Source organism: Physeter macrocephalus, chromosome 21 (assembly GCF_002837175.3).
Source record: "Physeter macrocephalus isolate SW-GA chromosome 21, ASM283717v5, whole genome shotgun sequence".
Lineage (NCBI taxonomy): Eukaryota > Metazoa > Chordata > Mammalia > Artiodactyla > Physeteridae > Physeter > Physeter macrocephalus.
In genome coordinates, this window is record NC_041234.1 from 51,479,287 (window position 1) to 51,489,285 (window position 9,999).

Genomic DNA, 9,999 nt, shown 5'->3' on the forward strand with positions numbered 1-9,999 from the left:
TTCAAATCCTGCCTTTCAGCTCTCTCTAGTGGTCACCAGAAGCAAAGTTCCATGCCTGGTTTTCAAGTCATTTCAGCAATATTTTCTAGGGACCTGCTTTGTGTCAGGCACTTTGCTAGAACCCAGGGATTTCAGCAATGAAAGGAACAGAGGTGGAGAAAACAAAGAGAAGAAACACAATAAGGAATCTGAACTGTCTTCTTTCCAAGATACCTTTTCTTCTTCCGGACCCCAGCGGTCCGGAGCTTACGGACCTTAGAGCCTTTGGGGTAGGACAGGGGCCACCACGCCCCTTCCGGGATGGAGGCCTCAGCATTTCCCCTCTCCCCATCGCCCTGCGACTGGCCTCCCCCGGCCACAGCCTCCCGGAAGAACTACACGCTCTTCAGCGTTGGTTTCCTGCTGAGCTGGAGCGAGGTAAAATTAGCCCATTGCTCACGACTAACAAGTGTCAACCCGTGTCCAGTTAGGGGGAGGGAAGGTAACCCATGGGCCCTCCTGCTGGGTCAGTCAACATGGGGACTAACGGCACCGGTACAGCGCCCCCGGCCCAGGGCCTCCTCGTTCACCCTCCTCTACCCGCCCCAGGGATGGGGAACTAGAAAGGGGCGGGGCTACAGCTACCCTCCTTTCCCACCACACACCCACCCTACACAGCCTTCGCAACTACTGGGCCCTGGGATCCGGGGATGTGGTTGCTAACCGGTACCGTTTCCCACTATATCCCCATGCCCACCCCACACATGGGGAATGCCTGGGGATGGAGATGGGTCTAGGGGGGTCCCAGTGGCCCTGGCTGCTCTCCTGGTCCTGCCGCTGGCTTCCGGTCACTTTAAGCAGAGTGGTGGGCGGTTCCTGCCCCTCCGTGGCTCTCCATTCATTTCCCTGCCTGGGAGGGGTAAGAACCCTGGAGACGTGCCAACTGAGACTCATCTGCCCCTGCTACTCTAACGGGAATCAGGCCCACCCAGGACAAACAAACCTTCCCTCCCAGGGGAAGCGGGTGGGAAGGAAGGCGAGAGGGCCCAGCTTCAGGCCCTGCCAACTGTCTGGGGAGCCAGATGGATAGACAGCAGCTGCGCGTGTCCTGAGCTCAGCTCCTCCTCAATCCCCCACCCCCACTACCCTGCCCGGGCCACCGCCACCAGGGATTGCAGCATCGCTGCCCCCATCGAGCGTTGGGTCCAGAGCTCTGGAGGTGATTCGGGCTGCGCAGTCCAACAACCCCCTCCCACCAGCAGCCCCCTACCAGATCTGTCCCCGAGGTCCCGAGGGCGGGGTCGACCTGCAACTAGCAAGGACCTAAGTGATTCCAGGCAGGAGGCCTGCCAGGATGAGGGGGTTAGGAGCGAGAACCGCCTCCAGGAAACGCTCCGCTCTGGTCCTGAGCAGCCATCCTCCTCACCCTCCTCTCCATCCTCCAACCCCGGGCCGGTTGTCCCCATAAAATCTGTCCCAGAACTCCCGGGGGCAACCATGCTTGCTGGTGGGAGCTCTCAGCTCAGGCCTGCTCTCCCACTACAAGGTCCCAGATCCTACCCAAGGTGAAGGTGAGCCCCCACCAGCTGCCCTAGGTTCACAGAGGTGAACTAGTGGGATTTCCTAGGCTTGAGAACCCTCCTCCAAACCAGGACAGAGCTCCAGGAATGCACCAGATTAACTCTGAGACCTGCCCTCCTCAATTTGCTCCCCACCGAACACTCATCCACCCTACTCTCCATCAACCTGCTTCCTTCAGCCACTTGCCTAAGTGGTGGTGTAGGAGGGGGCCAGGGTAACCACCTCCACTGCCCTCCCACACTCATCCACATACATCCTTCCTCCCACAAGGTGGAGTCTTCTGAGGATCCCAGCCTTGCAGATCCTTCTGCCTTAAAGCCTGCAAAGGCCAGAGATTCCTCCTGTCAGTCCAAGACCTTCCAGCTACCTTGCCTCCTCATTTGCCTCCCCTCCCCCATACACGTGCACAGACACACTCCCATCAACCTTCAGCTCCAAGAACACAAGGGCCTTCCCCCAGCATATTTGGACACAGAGGCCCCCTTCAGTGATAACAGGGCGCCTTCATCTGTGGAGGAGGGGGGCGCTCAATTTACAGTTCATAGGTGCTCACATATCTCTCATCATGCTTGACCCTCTCCCCAACCCTGGAAGGCAGCTGCTCCTGTGCCTGTTTTACAGATAGGGAAAGTAAGCCCCAGAGGGGAACTGAATGCCAGTTTTCAAACTCCTCCAAGGCTGTTTCCACCCCACCTCACAGAAAGTAGGGAAGTAAGCAAATCTCTCTTTTCCCTTGACTTCTCAGAAAGCCTGCTTGCTCTGCCTGGAGATAGTACCCGCGGTTCCCCAGACCCAGCCAAGGAAGGCTCTGGGTAGTGAGTGGCACCACAGCCCCAAGATGGAGGCATGGAAAGGAGCAAAAGCTGAGCCAGAGTCCTTGTGCACCCCCTACCCACCCACCCCAGCCTCTCTCTTGGAGGGAATGGGACAGGGAGGGGAATGTGGAAGAGGAATTAGGAGTCTCTTATCTGCCTTTCCCTGGGGGTATACAACACTGTCTTCTGGGTTCCTCTCTGCCTCAAAATGGGTATAAAACTCCAAACTGAGCTCTCGTGTGCCTTACCCCCTCAGTCCTTCTCTTATTATTCAATAAAACTATCATCACTGAGGGCTAATTTCCAGGGCCTTGCTAACTGCCCATAGACCCCCCCAAAGGACCCTTTGTCTGGTCTAGTTATGAGGGGAGAGGATGTGAGGAACAGTTCCTGGGAGGCCTTGCTTTCTTGGGAAAGGATTCATGTGTCTAAGTGGTCAACACAGCTAGCTCAGAGACTCCCTCTCATCTAGACTTCTAGCACTTTGCCAAGCTACAGAGAGGGGATTCGGTGGGGAGGGGGGAGTAGCAAATATCATGCAATTAACGGTAGGGGAGCTCCCAAGATAGCACCTGGGGAAAGGAAAAGTGGAGAACATGCCTAAACCCCTGACCACACACCTCACTGAGGTGGACTTGTCCTGTATATGCCTCTCAGCAACTGTGGCCATTACCCTCCTCCTCATCTCCCCTGCCCCCAGCTGAGAGATTCCCTATATCTACAGGGGAGCTTGTTGTCATCTAGCAGCCCTCACCCTTCAATACCACATTTTTTGGTGGGCTCTAAATTCCCAGATCCCAATAAATCCTAGCCTAAGGCCTTTCCTTCAGGGTAAATAGCTTCAAGCATCCAAGCCAGGTCCCTCCAAGGTTAGGACTCACCTGTCAACCACAATGGCTGGGCCCGGAAAGCAGGAAGAGACAAGTTTCAAGAAAAGTCAAGTTCTAGGCAAAGCTAGTTCCAGTTCAGTAGCTGTGTACATAGTTGTAACTAGTGAACTTCAGGAGCACTTTAAACATTATAATGATAGAGCACAGGGGCTACAAAGAAACTTACCTTAATTCCGTTTTTCTGGTTAACTAAGTACTTTCTTCACAATCCTTGGTCAACACAGTCAAGGGCTGTTCTCTACCAGGAGGAAATTAAAGACCCAAAGGAGGTCAGAGGTGAAATGGTGGAGAGCTTCAGATCCAGTAATTTTCATACTGTACTCTGTGACTCTTTGGGGGATTCACAGAGGTACCTCAAAGACTGCTAAAATTTCTGGGACTGGTTTTCCTTATTCCTCCAATGAAGAACAGTTTAATGCTGGATATTATATATAAAACAAACCTAAGATGACTCTGAAAGTTGGAGAGAAGAAGGCAGACCAGGTAGGAGTGAAGACCTGAGGCAGAACCTGAGGAGTGATTCACTTGAGGTGAGTGCTGTAGGTTTCCTTTTTGCCTTACATATCCCAGACTTGGTGATGGAGAAGCTAGAAACCCAGAAATGGCAATGGGCACTGATATAAAAAGCCCAAGGAAATTTTTTTTCTCTCTAGCCAAAGAATCAGGAAAGGGACAGTCTAGAAAGACAGAAAACTTTTACACAATTACAGTTCTACTCTAGTCAAACACCATGGACAAATTGTGACCCCACCCCCACCCCAACCAGCAAAGGTAAAGTGGAGAGCCTAGATTCCACCTTCATCATGCTATAACAAAGCACCTTTCCCTGCCATCACCATGGTGGTGTCACAGAAAGCCAAATATGGAGCCCAGAGTTTCATCCCAGCCATGCAGAAAATGTAGGAAATAGTAATGAGGCATCCCAGTCCCTTGCATCCCTGTGGGTATCAGAGGAAGCCTAGTGGGTGCCTGAAATCCAACCCCTGCAAAGCAGTAATGAGGAGCCCCTCAACACCTGGGTGTCAACGAAGGCCCAGTGGGAAACCCAGACTTCTACCTCGACTTGACAGTAATGAGGTAGTGCACACTTTCTCTCACTGGCACACTGTTAAAGGAGGCCTGCTGAAACTACAACAAAGATCTAATATTCATGTCATCAGAGTCCCAGAAAGAGAGGAGAAAGTAAGTTGGGCTGAAAAAGTATTCAAAGTCATTATTTATGGCAGAAAACTCCCCAAACTGGGTAAAAGACATATTCTTGTATGTTCAAAAAACTGAGCAAAACCCAAACAGGAGGAACTCAAAGAAATCTATGCAAAAACACATCATGTCAAATGTGAAAACTAAACACAAACAAAGATCTTGAAAGCAGTGAGAGAAAAATGACACCTTAATTACAGGAGAAAAAACAATTAGAACGACAGTAGATTTCTCATCAGAAACCATGGATGGGAGCTAGAAGAAGTCGTAAGTTTTTCAAGTACTAAAAGAAAAGAACTATCAACCCAGAATTATATATCCAGCAAAAAAATCCTTGAGGAATTAAGAGGAAATCAAGACATTCTCAGATGACAGAGAACTAAGAAAATTTGTTGCCAACAGAATTACCCTAAAAGAATGGCTAAAGGAACCTCTTCCAACAGAAAAGAAGCGACAAAAGAAGAAATCTTGAAATGTCAGGAAGGAAGAAAGTACAATGAAAAGAGCAAAAATACAACAGGTTTTTCTTATCATCTTGAGCTTTCTAAATTATGTTTAACAATTGAAGCAAAAACTATAACGATATCTGATGTAGCTCTCAATGTATGTAGAGAAACTAAGACAATACTATAAATGGGGGATGGTGAAAAGACAAAAAAGGAGGTAAGGTTTCTACACTTCACTAAAACTGGTAAAATACCGACTCTGATAGACTGTGATGAGTTATGTACATATAATGTAATACTTAGATCAACCACTAAAAAAGCTGTGCAAATAGATACCCTCGAAAATCAAATAGAATTCTAACCCACAGGAAGGCAGGAATAAAATTCATAAATGAAAGACAGAGGGAACAAACAGAAAACAATAAATGTCAGAACTAGGCCATAATATATCAATAATTACATTAAGTATAAATGGTATAAATACATCAACTATAGAGATTTGCAGAGTGGACTTTTTTTGAAAGAAATATGGTTATTTAATAAACCTAATAATTAACCCTAAATACTTAAACTTTTCTGGTCATCTACTTAATCCTACATTCCTTTTAAAATTTATTTTTATTGGAGTATAGTTGCTTTGCAATGTTGTGTTAGTTTCTACTGTACAGCAACATGCATCAGCTATACGTATACATATACCCCCACCTTTTTGGACTTCCTTCCCATTTAGGTCACCGTAGAGCACTGAGTAGAGTTCCCTGTGTTATACGGTAAGTTCTCATTAGTTATCTATTTTATACACAGTATCAATAGTGTATATATGTCAATCCCCATCTCCCAATTCATCCCACCCCTGCTTCTCCCTTGGAATCCATACGTTGGTTTTCTACATATGTGTCTCTACTTCTGTTTTGCAAATAAGATCAACTATACCATTTTTTTTTAGATTCCATATATATGCGTTAATATACGATATTTGTTTTTCTCTTTCTGACTTACTTCACTCTGTATGACACTTTATAGGTCGATACACATCTCTACAAACGACTCAATTTTTTTTCCATTTTATGGCTGAGTAATATTCCATTGTATATATGTACCATATCTTCTTTATCCATTGCTCTGTTGTTGGACATTTAGGTTGCTTCCATGTCCTCGCTATTGTAAATAGTGCTGCAATGAACATTGGGGTGCATGTATCTTTCTGAATTACAGTTTTTGTTGGGTATATGCCCAGTAGTGGGATTGTCAGGTCATATGGCAGTTCTAATTTTAATTTTTTAAGGAACCTCCATACTGTTCTCTATAGTGGTTGTATCAGTTTACATTCCCACCAACAGTGCAAGAAGGCTCCCTTTTCTCCATACCCTCTGTAGCATTTATTGTTTGTAGATTTTTTGATGATGGCCATTCTGATTGGTGTGAGGTGATACCTCATTGTAGTTTTGATTTGCATTTCTCTAATAATTAGTGATGTTGAACATCTTTTCATGAGCCTCTTGGCCATCTGTATGTCTCTTTGGAAAAATGTCTATTTAGGTCTTTGGCCCATTTTTGGATTGGGTTGTTTGGTTTTTTTTGCAATTGAGCTTCATGAGCTGCTTGTATATTTTGGAGATTAATCCTTTGTCAGTTGCTTTGTTTACAAATATTTTCTCCCATTCTGAGGGTTGTCTTTTCGACTTGTTTATGGTTTCGCTTGCTGTGCAAAAGCTTTTAAGTTTAATTAGATGCCATTTGTTTACTTTTGTTTTTATTCTCATTACTCTAGGAGGTAGGTAAAAAAAGATCTTGCTGCAATTTATGTCAGAGTGCTCTGCCTATGTTTTCTTCTAAGAGTTTTATTGTGTCTGGCCTTACCTTTAGGTCTTTAATCCATTTTGAGTTTATTTTTGTGTATGATGTTAGGGAGTGTTCTAATTTCATTCTTTTACATGTAGTTGTCCACTTTTCCCAGCACCGCTTATTAAATAGGCTGTCTTTTCTCCATTGCATATTCTTGCCTCCTGTGTCATAGATTAGGTGACCAGAGGTGAGTGGGTTTATCACTGGGCTTTCTATCCTGTTCCATTGATCTATATTTCTGTTTTTGTACTGGTACCATACTGGTTTGATGACTGTAGCTTTGTAGTATAGTCTGAAGTCAGGGAGCCCAATTCCTCCAGCTCCATTTTTCTTTCTCAAGATCACTTTGGCTATTCGTGGTCTTTTGAGTTTCTATACAAATTGTAAAATTTTTTGTTCTAGTTCTGTGAAAAATGCTACTGGTAATTTCATAGGGATTGCATTGAATCTGTAGCTTGCTTTGGGTAGTGTACTCATTTTCAAAATATTGATTTTTCCAATCCAGGAAAATGGTATATCTCTCCATCTGTTTGTGTCATCTTTGATTTTCTTCATCAGTGTCTTATAGTTTCCTGCATACAGGACTTTTTCTCCTTAGGCAGATTTATTCCTAGGTATTTTATTCTTTTTGTTGCAATGGTGAATGGGATTGTTTCCTTAATTTCTCTTTCTGGTCTTTCATTGTTAGTGTATAGGAATGCAAGAGATTTCTCTGCATTAATTTTGTATCCTGCAACTCTACTAAATTCATTGATAAGCTCTAGCAGTTTTCTGGTGGCATTTTTATCATTTTCTATGTAGAGTGTCATGTCATCTGCAAACAGTGACAGTTTTACTTCTTCTTTTCCAATTTGGATTCCTTTTATTTCTTTTCTTTCTCTGATTGCCATGGCTAGGACTTCCAAAACTATGTTGAATAAGAGTGGCGAGTGTGCACACCCTTGTCTTGTTCCAGATCTTAGAGGAAATGCTTTCAGTTTTTCACCATTGAGAATGATGCTTGCTGTGGGTTTGTCATATATGGCCTTTATTATGTTGAGGTAGGTTCCCTCTATGCCCACTTTCTGGAGAGGTTTTTTTTTTTTTTTTTTATCATGAATGGGTGTTGAATTTTGTTGAAAGCTTTTTCTGCATCTTTTGAGATGATCATATGGTTTTTGTTCTTCAGTTTGTTGATGTGGTGTATCACACTGATTGATTTGCAAATATTGAAAATTTCTTGCATCCCTGGGATAAATCCCACTTGATCATGGTGTATGATCCTTTTAATGTGTTGTTGGATTCTGTTTGGTAGTGTTATGTTGAGGATTTTTGCATTTACGTTCATCAGTGAAATTGGCCTGTAACGGCCATGGCTCATGGGCCCAGCCGCTCCGCGGCATGTGGGATCTTCCCGGACCGGGTTACGAACCCGCGTCCCCTGCATCGGCAGGCGGACTCTCAACCACTGCGCCACCAGAGAAGCCCTGTAATTTTCTTATTTTGCAATATCTTTGTCTGGTTTTGGTATCAGGGTGATGGTGGCCTTGTAGAATGAGTTTGGGAGTGTTTCTCTCTCTGCAATTTTTTGGAAGAGCTTGAGAAGGATAGGCGTTAGCTCTTCTCTAAAGGTTTGATAAAATTTTCTGGTGAAGCCATCTGGTCCTGGACTTTTGTTTGCTGGAAGAGTGTTAATCACAGTTTCAACTTCAGTACTTGTGATAGGTCTGTTCATATTTTCTATTTCTTCCTGGTTCAGTATCGGAAGGTTGTACTTTTCTAAGAATTTCTCCATTTCTCCCAGGTTGTACATTTTATTGGCATATAGTTGCCTGTAAGAGTCTCTTATGATCCTGTGCATTTCTGTGTTGTCAGTTGAAACTTCTTTTTTGTTTCTAATTTTATTGATTTGAGTACTCTCCTTTTTTTTCTTGATGAATCTGGCTAAAGGTTGATCAATTTTATTTATCTTCTCAGAGAACCAACTTTTAGTGTCATTGATCTTTTGCATTGCTTTCTTCATCTCTATTTCATTTATTTCTGCTCTGATCTTTATGATTTCTTTCCTTCTAATACCTTTGGGTTTTGTTTGTTCTTCTTTCTCTAGTTGCTTTAGGTGTAAGGTTAAGCTGTTTATTTGAGATTTTTCTTGTTTCTTGACATAAGATTGTATCGCTATAAACTTCCCTTTTAGAACTGTTTTTGCTGCATCCCATAGGTTTCAGGTTGTCGTGTTTTCATTGTTATTTGTTCCTAGGTATTTTTCGATACCTAGAAAAATCAAAAAATCTTTGATTTTTTCAGTGATCTCTTCGTTATTTAGTAGCATATTGTTTAGCCTCCATGTGTTTTTGTTTTTACAGGTTTTTTTCCCCGTAATTGATTTCTAATTGCATAGTGTTGTAGTTGGAAAAGATGCTCAATACAATTTCAACTTTCTTAAATTTACTGAGGCTTGATTTGTGACCCAAGATGTGATCTATCCTGGAGAATGTTCTGTGTGCACCTGAGAAGAAAGTGTATTCTTCTACTTTGGGATGGAATGTCCTATAAATATCAATTAAGTCTGTCTCATCTAATGTGTCATTTAAGACTTTTGTTTCCTTATTAATTTTCTGTCTGCATGATCTATCCATTGGTGTAAGTGGAGTATTTAAGTCCCCCACTGTTATTGTGTTACTGTCAATTTCCCCTTTTATGTCTGTTGGCCTTAAATACTGAAGTGCTCCTATACTGGGTGCATAAATATTTACTATTGTTATTTCTTCTTCTTGGATTGATCCCTTGAACATTAGGTAGTGGCCTTCCTTGTCTCTTGTAACTGTCTTTATTTTAAAGTCTATTTTGTCTGATATGAGTATTGCTACTCCAGCTTTCTTTTGATTTCCATTTGCATGGAATCTCTTTTTCCATCCCCTCACTTTCAGTCTGTATGTGTCCCTAGGTCTGAAGTGGGTCTCTTGTCGACAGCATATATATGGGTCTTGTTTTTGTATCCATTCAGCCAGTCTGAGTCTTCTTGTTGGAGCATTTAATCTATTTACATTTAAGGTTATTATCGATATGTATGTTTCTATTACCATTTTCTTAATTGTTTTGGGTTTGTTCTTGTAGGTCTTTTTCTTTTTTGTGTTTTTTGCCTAGAGAAGTTCCTTTAGCATTTGCAGCAAAGCTGGTTTGGTGGTGCTGAATTCTCTTAGCTTTTGCTTGTCTCTCAAGCTTTTCAGTTCTCTGTTGAATCTGAATGAGGTCCTTGCTTGGTAG